This window comes from Podarcis pityusensis (genome assembly GCF_964106645.2).
Source record: "Podarcis pityusensis genome assembly, chromosome: 14".
NCBI classification, from domain to species: Eukaryota; Metazoa; Chordata; class Lepidosauria; order Squamata; family Lacertidae; genus Podarcis; species Podarcis pityusensis.
The window spans coordinates 37,988,819-38,003,218 of record NC_138039.1 but is presented as its reverse complement, the minus strand read 5'-3'; the positions used below and the strand labels follow the sequence as shown (position 1 = coordinate 38,003,218).

The 14,400-nt window shown below is 47.2% G+C and overlaps 1 long non-coding RNA gene across 3 annotated transcripts in view; it reads left to right on the top strand.

Annotated features, from left to right (window-relative positions):
• The window catches only part of LOC308462776, a 40,352-nt gene extending 28,286 nt beyond the window's left edge, over positions 1 to 12,066 (top strand). For all 3 annotated transcript variants that reach the window (XR_013979342.1, XR_013979343.1, XR_013979344.1), the window contains exon 3: positions 11,884 to 12,066. This is a non-coding gene — a long non-coding RNA (uncharacterized lncRNA). The remainder of the gene's footprint in view (positions 1 to 11,883) is intronic.
• The last annotated feature ends 2,334 nt before the right edge of the window (positions 12,067 to 14,400 follow it).

Genomic DNA, 14,400 nt, shown 5'->3' with positions numbered 1-14,400 from the left:
CTCCTTTCCCCTCTTCCCCCAAATTCACCGCAAGCCCACAATATTTTTATAAAACTGCTGACTAATTCAAGACGTTTTACAGATTTTTGTCTTTCGCTACGCAACTTATTGTAAAAACAAATTTTAAAGGAAGCTTAAGTAGGGGGCAGCGGGTGGCTTTTTGCATCGCAGCGAGGGGGACGAAGAAGGCCCACTCCCCCCTGACAGAATTGTTCCAGCATTGTTTGTCAGTAGGAGAGAGAGAGAGAGAGAAATGGAGAGGGAAGGGATGTAACAGCGGCTAGACAGACCATTAAATTGGTATTAAACACTTTTCCATGTGAGGGAAGTCTCCTTCTGCCAAAAGCCCGGAGTAGGCAGATCGCTTTCCATTCAAGCACTGCTGAGATGGGGCTAGATAAACTTTGAAAAATTAAAAGGCGACCAGGGGTCAAAGCACAGACTGGAGACCTCGTCTGGCTGGCTTCCTTATAAACTCACAGAGAATTGGCTTGCCCCACTTGCATGACGTCCTCCTGCATAAACATTCAATCTTCCTGACCAGTTTGTTCCAGTGCTTAACGTGGGAGGGGTGGGAGAGAGCAGGGGAATACATAAAACCAACCCAAGCTGTTTTATATCAGTTTTCACCATGCAGAACCCACAAAAGGATTCCTGTACTATATCCAAAAAAAGGGGGGAGGGGGGCAGGAATGGAAAGAGGTTTCGCTGCCAAACTGCATGCATGTTTTCACTTCTTTTGCAGCTCTTTCCAACAGGGGGATTCCTCTGAAATTATGCCCAGGCAAGACAACGCTACTCTGTAGATCGACATCCATTCCCCCCAAAGCAAAGTAAAGTCATAAAATCATAGAACTGCAGAGCTGGAAGGGACCCTGAGAATCATCTACAGTGGTACCTCGGGTTAAGAACTTAATTCGTTCTGGAGGTCTGTTCTTAACCTGAAACTGTTCTTAACCTGAGATACCACTTTAGCTAATGGGGCCTCCCACTGCCACTGCGCCACCACAGCACGATTTCTATTCTTATCCTGAAGCAAAGTTCTTAACCTGAGGTACTATGGCATGCTCTAGTTATCTCCCGCTTGGACTACTGCAATGCGCTCTACGTGGGGCTACAATGAAGGTGACCCGGAAACTGCAATTAATCCAGAATGCGGCAACTAGACTGGTGACTGGGAGTAGCTGCCGGGACCACATAACACTGGTCCTGAGAGATCTTCATTGGCTCCCAGTACGTTTCCGAGCACAATTCAAAGTGTTAGTGCTGACCTTTAAAGCCCTAAACGGCCTCGGTCCTGTATACCTGAAGGAGCGTCTCCACCCCCATCGTTCAGCCTGGACATTGAGATCCAGTGCCGAGGGCCTTCTGGCGGTTCCCTCATTGCGAGAAGTGAGGTTACAGGGAACCAGACAGAGGGCCTTATCGGTAGTGGCACCCACCCTGTGGAACACCCTCCCTTCAGAAGTGAAGGAAATAAGCAGCTGTCCTATCTTTAAAAGATATCTGAAGGCAGCCCTGTTCAGGGAAGTTTTTAATATTTAATGCTGTACTGTTTTTAACATTTGATTGGAAGCCACCCAGAGTGGCTGGGGAAACTCAGCCAGATGGGCGGGGTATAAATAATAAATTATTATTATTATTATTATTATTATTATTATTATTTCTGGGTTAGCGGAGTCTGTAACCTGAAGCGTCTGTAACCTGAGGTACCACTGTAGTCCAACCCGCTACAATGCGGGAATATGCAACTGTCCCTTATGGGGTTCGAACTTGCAATCTTGGTATTACAAGCACCACGGTTTAACTAACTGAGCTACCCAGGCAGACAAGGCTCCTTCTTGCCGGCTAGCACACAAAGCAATAATTGTTAAAAAAACCTCTTGGACCTTCGCCTGCAGGTTCTTCTGGACTTGGGCTTAATATGCAACTACACCACTGAGAAATCATAAACAAGTTGTGTCGCAGCCCATGCTAGTCCTACTCAGAGTAGACCCATTGACATCAATGGACACAACTAACTTTGGTTTCCCATTGTTGACAGTGGGATTGGATTTTCCCTGGAAAAGGTAAATTACTATTAATCTGGAGAAGGGGGAACAGAGGCTGGCATTTTGATACCAACCATGTCATGTGGAGGTTGTTAAAGAAACTGCTGGGATAGTCCAGTTGGTACAGCACGAGACTCTTAATCTCAGGTCATGAGTTCGAGTCCCACTTTGGGCAAAAGATTCCTGCATTGCAGGAGGTTGGACTACTGCAATGTGCTCTACCTTTGAAGGTGACCCGGAAAATACAACTAATCCAGAATGCGGCAGCAAGACTGGTGACTGGGAGCGGCTGCTGAGACCACATAACAACGGTCCTGAAAGACCTACATTGGCTCCCAGTACATTTCCGAGCACAATTCAAAGTGTGGGTGCTGACCTTTAAAGCCCTAAATGGCCTCGGTCCAGTATACCTGAAGGAGCATCTTTACCCCCATCGTTCAGCCCGGACACTGAGGTCCAGCGCCAAGGGCCTTCTGGTGGTTCCCTCACTGTGAGAAGCAAAGCTACAGGGAACTAGGCAGAGGGCCTTCTTGGTAGTGGCGCCCACCCTGTGGAATGCCCTCCCACCAGATGTCAAAGAGATAAACAACTACCTGACATTTAGAAGACATCTGAAGGCAGCCCTGTTCAGGAAAGTTTTTAATGTGTGAAATTTTAATGTATTTTTAATCTTTGTTGGAAGCCACCCAGAGTGGCTGGGGAAGCCCAGCTGGATGGGCGGGGTACAAATAATAAATTATTATTATTATTGCAATAGATGACCCCCAGTGGTCCCTTCCAACTCTACAATTCTACAATTCTGTCTCACAATAAACTCCCACCTAGATATACCCTCCTTCTCTGGCGTCATTCTAACTCCTTCTCTCTAGCCCCGCTGCCAACCATGCTGGTGGGGAGGTATTGACTAGCTAGTAGCCACCAGCCATAAGTGCTCAGTGTAGCAACTGTCAGCCCCAATTTAAAGAAATGTCTTCCGGCGACCAGCTGTGTGAAAACGTCTAGAGATGCTTACCTCTTTACTGGATGTAATTTGCTGAGTTCCTCTTTGAGCCTAAATCCAATATATATATATATATATATATATATATATATATATATATTAAAATAATTTTTATTAACCGACCAATCGAATCAAATCAAATCACATCACATAAATTCCGAATTACAAAGCCAAATTTAAATTTAAATTTTGTTGAGGGGACCCATATTTCAAGATCCGAAGGGGGATTCTGATCATCTTCTTGCTACTGCATCAATGTCCAAATCAGTCCAAACAAATTTCATAATGCTATCCAGTCTTATCTTGCTGTTTCCACATCTCATCTTGTTCGTATATTTTCTCTTTTTTCTTTATGATCTCTTCTGATAATCTCCTTAAGCCGATAAACACCAGAGCCTAAATCCAATATAGAGGGGAGGGGGAGAGAGATTGTTAGAGGCCGCATTTCAAACCCTAATTAAAATTAAATATTCAGCACCTGGTGAAATACCTCAGGGCAAGATAAGGAGAGTCTGCCTTAATTTTGCTGCCAAGATTTGAACGTAGGGCTGGGTTGTTAGCAGCGAAAGCGGCCGTCATGTTGCAAGGTGCAGCTACTGCCAATTTTGTCGTCCCCCCCCCCCCCCGAACGTTAGCAGCCTTGTGGCTGTTTCTCGGATCTATACATTATTGTTAAAGAGCTCATGCGCGCGCACACATGCATGGAATTCCCCATGAGAGGTTGCAGGAACTTCACCCCTGTTGCTGCCTTTGTGGCAAGTCATTCACAGTGGACTATCTACATCATGGGTAGGCAAACTAAGGCCCGGGGCCCGGATCCGGCCCAATCACCTTCTAAATCCGCCCTGTGGACGATCCGGGAATCAGTGTTTTTACATGAGTAGAATGTGTCCTTTTATTTAAAATGCATCTCCCGGTTATTTGTGGGGCATAGGAATTCATTGTTTTTTTCTTCAAAATATAGTCCAGCCCCCCACAAGGTCTGAGGGACAGTGGACCGCCCCCCTGCTGAAAACGTATGTTGACCCCTGATCTACATTATATCCTCCCCTTGCTATGTGGGAGTAGAATCTTGCAAAACAGAAGCTCCAAAATGTTGGATATAAGCTACCTTACATGCCTCCATTCAGGGCCGGATTTAGGTTTGATGAGGCCCTAAGCTACTGAAGGTAATGGGGCCCTTTACATGTCCAGCTGTCCTTTGTCAACAACAAATTGTCACTGGGTTTTGGGTTGAATATATTCTATGTGGTAATTTATGGACCTAATAGGTATCTAAAGCCATTTGCACATGCAGAATGCAGGCACCCTATACAGTGGTAAAGGTAAAGGTACCTCTGCCCGTACGGGTCAGTCGTGTCCGACTCTAGGGTTGCGCGCTCATCTCGCTCAAGAGGCCGGGAGCCAGCACTGTCCGGAGACACTTCCGGGTCATGTGGCCAGTGTGACTAAGCGGCATCTGGCGAGCCAGCACCAGCACCACACACGGAAACGCCGTTTACCTTCCTGCTATAAAGCGGTACCTATTTATCTACTTGCACTTAGGGGTGCTTTCGAATTGCTAGGTGGGCAGGAGCTGGGACCGAACGACAGGAGCTCACCCCGCCGCGGGGATTCGAACTGCCAACCTTGCAATCAGCAAGTCCTAGGCACTGAGGTTTTACCCACAGCGCCACCCGCGTCCCAATCTATACAGTGGTACTTCGGGTTAAAAACTTAATTCATTCTGGAGGTACGTTCTTAACCTGAAACTGTTCTTAACCCGAGGTACCACTTTAGCTAATGGGGCCTTCTGCGCAATTTCTGTTCTCATCCTGAAGCAAAGTTCTTAACCCGAGGTACTATTTCTGGGTTAGCGGAGTCTGTAACCTGAAGCGTCTGTAACCTGAGGTACCACTGTATATAGAAATGAGCAAACCAGTGATATTTTAGGGAGCAGGCTAGCAGGTGGGGCCCATTATTTACATCATAGGCGCCTACACAACACAAAACACTGTTGCTGTATGTGGGTTTTATTTTGTTTCTTCTCTTATATTTTGGAAATGTATAACCAGGTTTTTTTTCCTTTAATTTTTCTGGGGCCCCCAAGAGAGTGGGGCCCTAAGCTATAGCTTGTTTAGCTTATACATAAATCAGGCACTACCTCCATTCAGCAGAAGGCAGGAAGGTTGTGTAAAAACCTTCCTTGGAGGTTTTTAAGCAGAGGTTGGATGGCCCTCTGTCATGGATGCTTTAGCTGAGATTCCTGCATTGCAGCGGGTTGGACTAGATGATCCTTGAGGTCCCTTCCATCTCTATGATCTGCCTGCAGCAGCTGCCCTTTTGATATCTGGCATTTAAAAGGGCTAATTCTTTGACGGAATTCTGGAGCACAGAGAAACTTTTCTTGCTTTAGGGTGTCTGGCTCCATCACAGGGCTTGGACAGAAAGCTAGCAATAAATGAAAGATTTTAAAAATAGAAGCCTAATATTTTAGCCGGGTGGGAGGAGGTGGAATGATGCACCAACCGAGGGCTGCCGTCCAGAGAAGCGACTGAAAACAAGACTTGACAAAGGCAAGATTTAAAAGTTTGTGCTAGGGTAGAAATGGCCCAGAGGAGATCAAGAGACTCTGCAGCGCAGCTCAGGAAGACCAAAGAGGGCAGCAGAGTTCAAAAGGAGAAGGTTGAAAGATTACAGCAGCTTGGCAGCGGCTCAGCCAGGGCCACAATCAAAAGGCCACGCTAAAAATTGGACGATGTATAATGGGAAGGTCAGGAGTCAACGTTTGCTCTGAAGTCCTTTCAGGCAATTCACGATAGAAGAGATGAGCTTCCTGGTGTATTTTGCAAGCATCTGACCTTGAAAAATCCAGCTGTAGACTTGAGCAGTGCATCTCGGTGACAGATGCATCCTGGAAATCCATGTTAGCTCTGAGCTAACTTCTGCCAAGCTGCAGCTCTTCACAGGTTCCTGCTGACCTTGGCTATGAAACCCCCATTCGGATTTCCCTTAGAACTCTGCCAATGGGTAGCACTCGGTTCTCCCAAGGGGACCTTTCATTAATGCAGAAAAGAGACTCCAAATGTGGACCTCTAGGCCTCTCTAGATCCAAATGTGGACCTCTAGGCCTCTCTCTCAGGGTGCACCCCTGTTAGCAAAGTCACTTAAATGACAGAGAGAGAAATCCTTATAACATTTTACTGAGGAAACTGAACAAAACTGTATTATTTGAGGAGCAAGGCACAGGAAGGTTTTGTCTTTTTTAGTTCGGGCCTTGTACATAGCAGGCAGACATTCAACGAAACATACAGAGAGAAAACTCCCTTGGGATGTCTGCAGGGAGGAAGCTATTGATCCCTGACATCTGCACATATGCCAGTTGTCAAAGGCTTCCTGGTTGGGTGGGACTGCAGCATTATAAGGTTACCTGATTACTAGGGCTGATGGGAATTGTAGTTCAGCAATATCTGGAGGGCCAAACGTTTCCCAATCCTGCAGTATGGGAACACAGTAAGCCCATGATCCACCTAGCTCAGCACTGTTGACACTGACAGGCAAAAACTCTCCAGAGATTCAGACAGGTGTCTCTCACAGCCCTATCTGGATATTGAACCTGGTAACTTATGCAAGCTAGGCAGACCCTCTATCACTAACCTACATAGAAACAATATTTCTCTTGGACAATATTTCTTAATTTTTGATGGTAAGGTTGTGTGGCAGGTGTGTATATGTGTCTCCTTGTGTGTTTCCTTTCTGAGTTGCTTAAATCTTTTGAACTTGGCAAATGTAACCTGAAGTAGACTTTCCGCAACCCCTCCTGAACCGAGCTGAACTTCATGTCCTTTCCTAATAAGCATGTTTTCCTTGCTTATTACAGCTTACTGAGTTTCTTTCTAATCTTTCAATTGCAGCTTTGAAAATAAGCATCTCGTGTAACAGTTAATAGCGCTTATAAGAAAATGAAATGGGTGTGTGTGTGTGTGTGTGCAAATTTCTCTACCATAGCTGTGTTGACAAAAATAGCCTTGACTGTTAAGCGCTCTCAAATACAGCTTTGAAATAAGAATATTCAAGAAGTGGGTTATTTGAGTTTGTCATTTATAGAAAAGTTGTCGTTGCAGTGGTTATACCATAAAAATGTTGGGGAGGGCACAGAAGGGGCAGAATGCATTTCATGAAGTGGGGAGGTAGCTTTTTCCAGAAATCCTATCATGTAGGACCCCTGGATGGTTAAGTCCAATCAAAGGCAACTATAGGGTTGTGGCGCTCATCTCGCTCTCAGGCCAAAGCAGCCAGCGTTTGTCCACAGACAGCCTTCCGGGTCATGTGGACAGCATGACTTAACCGTTTCTGGTGCAATGGAACACCGTGATGGAAACCAGAGCGCACATAAACACCGTTTACCTTCCCGCTGCAGCGATACCTATTTATCTACTTGCACTGGCGAGCTTTCGAACTGCTAGGTTGGTAGGAGCTGGGACAGAGCAACGGGAGCTCACCTCATGTAACCCCAGAAAACCCCTTACATCTCATGGAACCCCAGAAAACATCAACATTGATAGTATTTTCTAGTAGTTTCTTTTCATCTTCTTCTGAAACCCATCTTTTCCACTTCTAAGAAAGATGCTTAACCTTTCATTATGGTATGACACGGGAGCTCACTCCGGCGTGGGGATTCGAACCACCGACCTTCTGGTCGACAAGCCCAAGAGGCTCAGTGGTTTAGACCACAGCGCCACCCACATCCCTTCTCATCACATAGATGCAACCAAGGCATCAAAGAGAAAGCAAGGATGTGGGAACACAGATGTATCTTGTTTGCTCAAGTAAGGCTCAAGTGGAACAAGAAGCCTTCTGATACCCTGACCTGTCCACAGTGCCCAAAGGCCACCATAGGTGGGATGAGTTAATCTAATGTAGTCTCTACTCCAATTCAGCATGAAAAGTTCAGCTTTCTATTTCACACATAAGAGCAGCGATAGGGAACTTCAGGCACCCCATGAATGTAATTGACTGATACTGTTTATGAAACCACACACTTGTTAAACTGCAATAAATAAACAAAAGTTTGTTTCAATTTAACCCTGACTAGACTTAGTATTGTCCCAGGTAGGGCCTGGGTGGTGGCAGCGAGAAATAAAGTGGTGGCACAGGGATCAATAGACGGTGAAACGACCGGGGACCCTGTGTGATCGCCACACTCCCTCCATTCCTCCTCTTCATCCAACCTGTCCATGACACCCACCCCTGATTAAGACTGTTGAAATTTGGAGTGGCCTAATGGCCCTCCAGGGATGCAGGTGGTGCTGTGGGTTAAACCACAGAGCTTAGGACTAGCAGATCGGAAGGTCGGTGGTTCGAAACCCCGCGACGGGGTGAGCTCCCGTCGCTCGGTCCCTGCTCCTGCCAACCTAGCAGTCCGAAAGCACATCAAAGTGCAAGTAGATAAATAGGTACCACTCCGGCAGGAAGGTAAACGGCGTTTCCGTGCACTGCTCTGGTTCGCCAGAAGTGGCTTAGTCATGCTGGCCACATGACCCGGAAGCTGTACGCCGGCTCCCTCGGCCAATAAAGTGAGATGAGCGCCGCAATCCCAGAGTCGGTCACGACTGGACCTAATGGTCAGGGGTCCCTTCACCCTTTACCTTTAATGGCCCTCCTCGGGTGTCTTTGCCTGGCTGGAATGTGCCCTTGAGCTCTTGATCGCATCTTTTGCTTCCCTGGGTGGAGCATAGAGAGAGGTGGGTGAAAGTGTATATAAACTAACATACTAGTTTCAACACTCGACTTGACACTCATTGCTGTGCTCACTGGTGCCTCTGACCACCCCTTTCACTGCCCCGTCGGCTCCTTGAAGGCAGTGCCCCATTTGCCCTACTGGGCCAGTTTCCACTGGGACCCAGAACTTTGCTGCCCACATGTATTTCTAGCTGTCAACTGGTGTAACGTGTGAAAATGTTTCATTTGCTTTGCGTTGCTCGCTTTGCTTGATCTTGCTGCATCCCCCTCTCTCCGCAGTGAAGCTGGAATAGCTCCTCTCTATTTATTCCCTCCCCACAACCAATTTTGAAATTTAAAATCCTGCGCAGCTCCCAGCAAAACAGATATTATCAGCCACCTATCACCTCTGTTTCTGGCTTCTCCCGTCTCTCTCTGACCCTCTATGCTTTTTCGAGCTATGATTATTGCTTCCAGGAATGAGCCAGGAGATGAATGTGTTAGCATTGCCAGCACGCTCATTTTCTGCATTAAGTGACAAGTTCCCTGCCACTGGTTTTTAAATGCCTGTAATTAAAGAGGCAGGAGTGCTTGTAATGTCAAAGGTCCAGTGAATGGAAATAGAACAGGGTAGAAACGACAGCCCCGTTAAGGGAGCGGAACGATCCATTTCAGTTAGTTAGATCGATTGCGCCAGCATAATCTGATCAACTCCTATTGATCTCAGTTTTGCGCCCGCCATGTAAATGTTGCATTTCAGCACCCTGCAAGCCTGAAATGTTTGGAAACCGTTTTCACAGCTTGGGGAGGGACCACAGCTTAGCAACAGAACAAATACTTTGTGTGCCGAAGGTCCCTGCCATCTCCAGTTAAAAGCAAATGGGGGGAAGGGAGATAGCTCAGTCGGTAGAGCATGAGACTCTTAATCGCAGGGTTGTGGGTTCAAGCCCCATGTTGGGTAAAAGATTCCTACACCACAGTGGGTTGGACTGGATGATCTTCGTGGTCCCTTCCAACTCTACAATTATGCGATTCTGTGATTATAGTTAATGCTAGTCCCACTCAGAGTGGACCCATTGAAATCAATAAAATCGTGGTAGTATCCTTCAATGAGTAGGATACGATCCACAGTCAGGTGCTCCCCTAGTGGGGCATTTTGTAGTTTCAGCACATTATGCAGAATCTATCCTTTGGGGCCAAGGAAAGGGTACACCAGCCAAATCTTAGGAATGTGGACTGGGTGCTAGGACTACTCCCTCACTCTCTATCTTGTTTTGGAAGCAAATCCAGCTACAATTTCAATAGGACACACTTCTAAGTAAATGGCTTAAGGGGGAGAAAAAACGACAACCCACTTATAGTCCCAGAATTAAACTTTTGACTAGGAGACAAAGCCTTTAGATCAGGGGTGCCCAAGCTTTTTTCAAAGAGGGCCAGATCTGATGAAGTGAACACGCGTGAGGGCCAACCAAAGTTGTTGAACTTTTTTTTTTTTTTTTTTTTTACAATTTTACCCCAAAGTTGTTGAGCTTTTTAAAGGATTTTACCCCAGGACATATACTGCCATGGGGCCGGATTAAATCGACTGGTGGGCCGGATTAGGCCCCCAGAGCGGACTTTCGACATGCCTGCTTTAGATGATTATAAATCCATCCACTCATACATTTTCTCAACTGGCCAAAAACAATCACTCAAGCTACATACTCTTTAACCACCTTTGAGCAAATAGTTGACCCCATTAACCCACTACGAAAATGAATAATTTCCCAAATACATAAGATGCTAGTTCAGTTGGCTTTGTCCCCACTTACGCTTTTAAAGAGGTACACCGATGGCGCAAACACACTGCAAAATTGCATAAAATCAGCCAAAATACCTCTCCTTTATGCTGGCGAGATTGTAAACTTCCTGAACCACACATATGGTGGTAGTGTCCAAAGTTTGTTCCCTTTGTGGGGAAAAGTTTTCCAGACCACAAACCAGATTAGGAAATACCTACCCCAAAATAGCACTCTTATCTTATTTTCTTTTAAATGCTCAAGGAATGCCTATAAAAGTTCTTTTTACCCATTTGCCAGAGTAACAATTGCCAGGTTTTGGAGGACTCTTAAAATAAATCCCATTGAAGCCTGGCTGTCACAGATATGGGACTCTATTCTTACTGTCAGGGTCTGGGCAGAGGAGGAATGGTGACTCAAAGTACATTTAAGCATGCAATTTTACTCACCTATATTCTGAAGTGGGAGGCCTGTACAACATGATTTTTAATGAACATTATAACATACTGCTCAGGCTGTAATTCACGGTGTCTTAAATCAGCTTCTAGTGAGTCTACTTGGAAATCTTGTCCATTGTAGTCTCCTAAGCAATTCTCCCCCTATCAATCTTATGCTTCCAAATCCTAATCCTATTTTACACCTTTCCTGGTGTTTCAAAACCTCCTTCAGCACATTTGTGCAGTTATCACTCATGCACAGAATGAGCAACTGAACATTCCTGAATAGTTTCTGACACTTATCTTCCTCATCAATCCTCATTGTTTATCATCAAACTCCTCACAGTGACAAAGGATGATTCAAGAGCACGGATCTTAAAGTGGAAGCTGGTGTCAGAAACTCTTCCTTGAGTGCCCTGCAGAGGTGTGTGTCAGTAATAGTGCTGCTATGAAAAGCAAAACACTGCTTGAAAAGAAAACCCACAGCATTTTGGGAAGAATGGTTCGGCTTAGCTGCAACAAAACCAGAAATTTGCTCCCTCCCTCTACAGTATGAAATGGTATAGTCCAGCAGGGATGGAGGAGAAATTTGATCCAGTTTGCATTTAAAGGTGATCCTACCCAACTTTCACCTTTTAAAACAATGCACAAACTGAAACATAGCCAGTCTTTGAAATGTACCCTTAACTGAATTTTTCAATGCATTTCTCCAGTGTGTACGTACAAAAGTACGTAAAGTTAAATCTGCATAAAGATGCATATATTAGTGAAAATAATATACAAACGGTGAAATTATATGTGGGGAAATTGTATGGGGGAAATGTGTATGTTAGGCAAAATTGCATACAAGCATGCATATTAGGAAAAATCAGTATTTAAATACTGAAGAATTTTAAAGAGGACTTTTCTTTTTAAAGGCAGCAAACTGATGTGGAAATGTGGAGAAGTGGAAAAATGAGAAACGGAGAGAAACAAAAACTGACCCCATCTCTACAGTCCAACAAAAGCTTCGTTCCTATTGCCTCCACCCATAAGCCGAACTGGTACACTCAAAGTAAACCTTTACCTGTCCACTAATGCTGATTGTATAGATTGGCCCACTAGAGTCAAAGAGCTGGTACAGACATAACATCATCTGGTCTCTTGGCCTTGGCCATATTCTCTGAAATATACTCAGAGTCGCAAAGTGATTTCATGCTCTTTATTCAGCTCATAGTGGTGAGGAGGAATGAATAAAATGTCCCCTCACAGTATCTGCTTTATATACATTATTTACACAATGGGCTGCACATGATTGGCTAATTCTGGAATTCTACTGTAAGCCAATCAGGTTGTGGATTCACTTCTATCTGGAGCAGGATTGGGTGGTTCCTGCCAACCAATCATACTGCTGCATTGTTCTAGGACCAATCAGACTGCTGCATTCTGAATCCTATTGTTCTAGGACCAATCAGACTGCTGCCTTTTGGATCCTATTGTTCTAGGACCAATCAGACTGCTACAGTTTGGATCCTATTCAACTCAGTACATAACACCCCTCCCCTCTAAGTTCCAGTCCTGCCCGGGAGGTCGCATTCATAGTCCTCAAGGTATGCCGGCGGCCTACGTGTGCGTTGTGGCCTGGGGTGTTCCCTGGTCCGGGCTCCGGGTTCTGGCTCGTGTTCCAAGGATGCTGGCTGTGATGCGGCTGTTTGGTCTGGTGCAACCGGCTCGCTCAGTCGTGGTTCTGGTTCCGGTGTCCTTTCGGCCTCACGGGTCCTCTCTGTATTTACTGATTCTGCCTCTCCTGCTGGCCCCTCCTGCTCTATGGGCCTCACTGCCCCGCTGTTCCCTTGGGACTCCTCTGACCTGTCCTCCTCCTGGTTTTCTCCCGGGAATCGTCGCCGTATCTGGTCGCAGTGGCGGCGCCAGCATTGCCCCCCATCCGTTAGCACCTCGTACGACACGGGGCCAGTGACCCTGGTGATTGTGGCGGGTACCCATGCTGGGCCTGCCCCAAAATTCTTTGCGTACACTGGGTCCTGGGCCTCGAAGGTCCGGGGGTTCCTGCCTTCCCCCACCACTACCTCATCCTGAGCTCTATCGGGGTGAAGGCGGTCCAATCTGATTGCAAGGCGCCGACCCATTAGTAGTTCAGCGGGGCTCCGGCCAGTCGTTGAGCTGGGGGTGCTGTGCTGTGCTAGAAGGAATGTGGCAAGGCGGTACTCCCAGTCCCCTTGCGTCATGCGGCGAAGGGTGTCCTTGGTGGTCCGCACCATGCGTTCTGCTTGGCCATTGGTGGCAGGGTGGAACGGCGCCGAACGGATGTGGCGGATGGCGTTCTGCGCTGTGAAGGTTTGGAATTCTCCTGACGTAAATGCAGTCCCGTTGTCTGAGACGAGAGTGTCAGGGAGCCCGTGGGTTGCAAACAGCCTGCGTAGTACCCGGATGGCTGCGGACGTGGAAGTGGACGGTACCAGTGCGACTTCCAGCCATTTGGTGTAGGAGTCCACCACTATGAAGAATGTTTTCCCCTGAAAGGGGCCAGCGAAATCCACATGCAGGCGTGACCATGGTGCTCGGGCGGACTCCCAGGACTGGACTGGGGCCCTTGGGGGATCTGGGCGGGATTCTTGGCAGGCCTGGCAGTGTTTGACCCAGGCCTCTATCTCTCCATCGATCCCCGGCCACCACACATAACTCCTGGCAAGGGCCTTCATTCTTACTACCCCTGGATGTGTCTCGTGTAGGGCTGTGAGGACCCTTTTGCAGAGGGGCTGGGGAACAACGACTCTGCTTCCCCATAACAGGCACCCCTTGTGGGCCGACAGTTCATGTTTGCGGGTTGTGTAGCCGGCGAATTCTGGCCCGGGGCTGCTGCTGGGCCATCCCCTCCACACCCAGTCCAGGACCCGGGAGATGACCCTATCTTTCTTGGAATGGTGTGCAACTTCTTGTGCCTGAATGGGGCGGTCGGGAAGCAGCTCCAGGCTCATAACCTCTTGTGCAGGTGCTGGGTCAGGGCCTGTTTCCGGTAGTGGTAGCCTGCTGAGGGCGTCCGCATGGCCCATCGCCTTCCCAGGTCGGTGAATCAGTGCATACTGGTAGCTGGCAAGGAAAATTGACCACCTGAGGACGCGAGGAGACAGCACTTGGGGGGTCTGCTTTTCGGGGGCAAACAAGCCAAGCAACGGCTTGTGGTCAGTCACCACGGTGAAGGGCCGCCCGTACAAGAAATCATGGAATTTTTTTACTCCCTTTACGATTGCCAGACCCTCCTTGTCGATTTGCGAGTAGTTCCGCTCGGTTGTGTTGAGTGTCTGGGAAAAGTACGCCACCGGTACCTCTCTTCCATCCGGGAGTTGGTGCCCCAGGACAGCTCCAATGCCATAGGGTGAGGCGTCGCATGCTAGCACCACCGGCAGCCTCTCGTCGAAGTGTGCCAAGACCGAGTT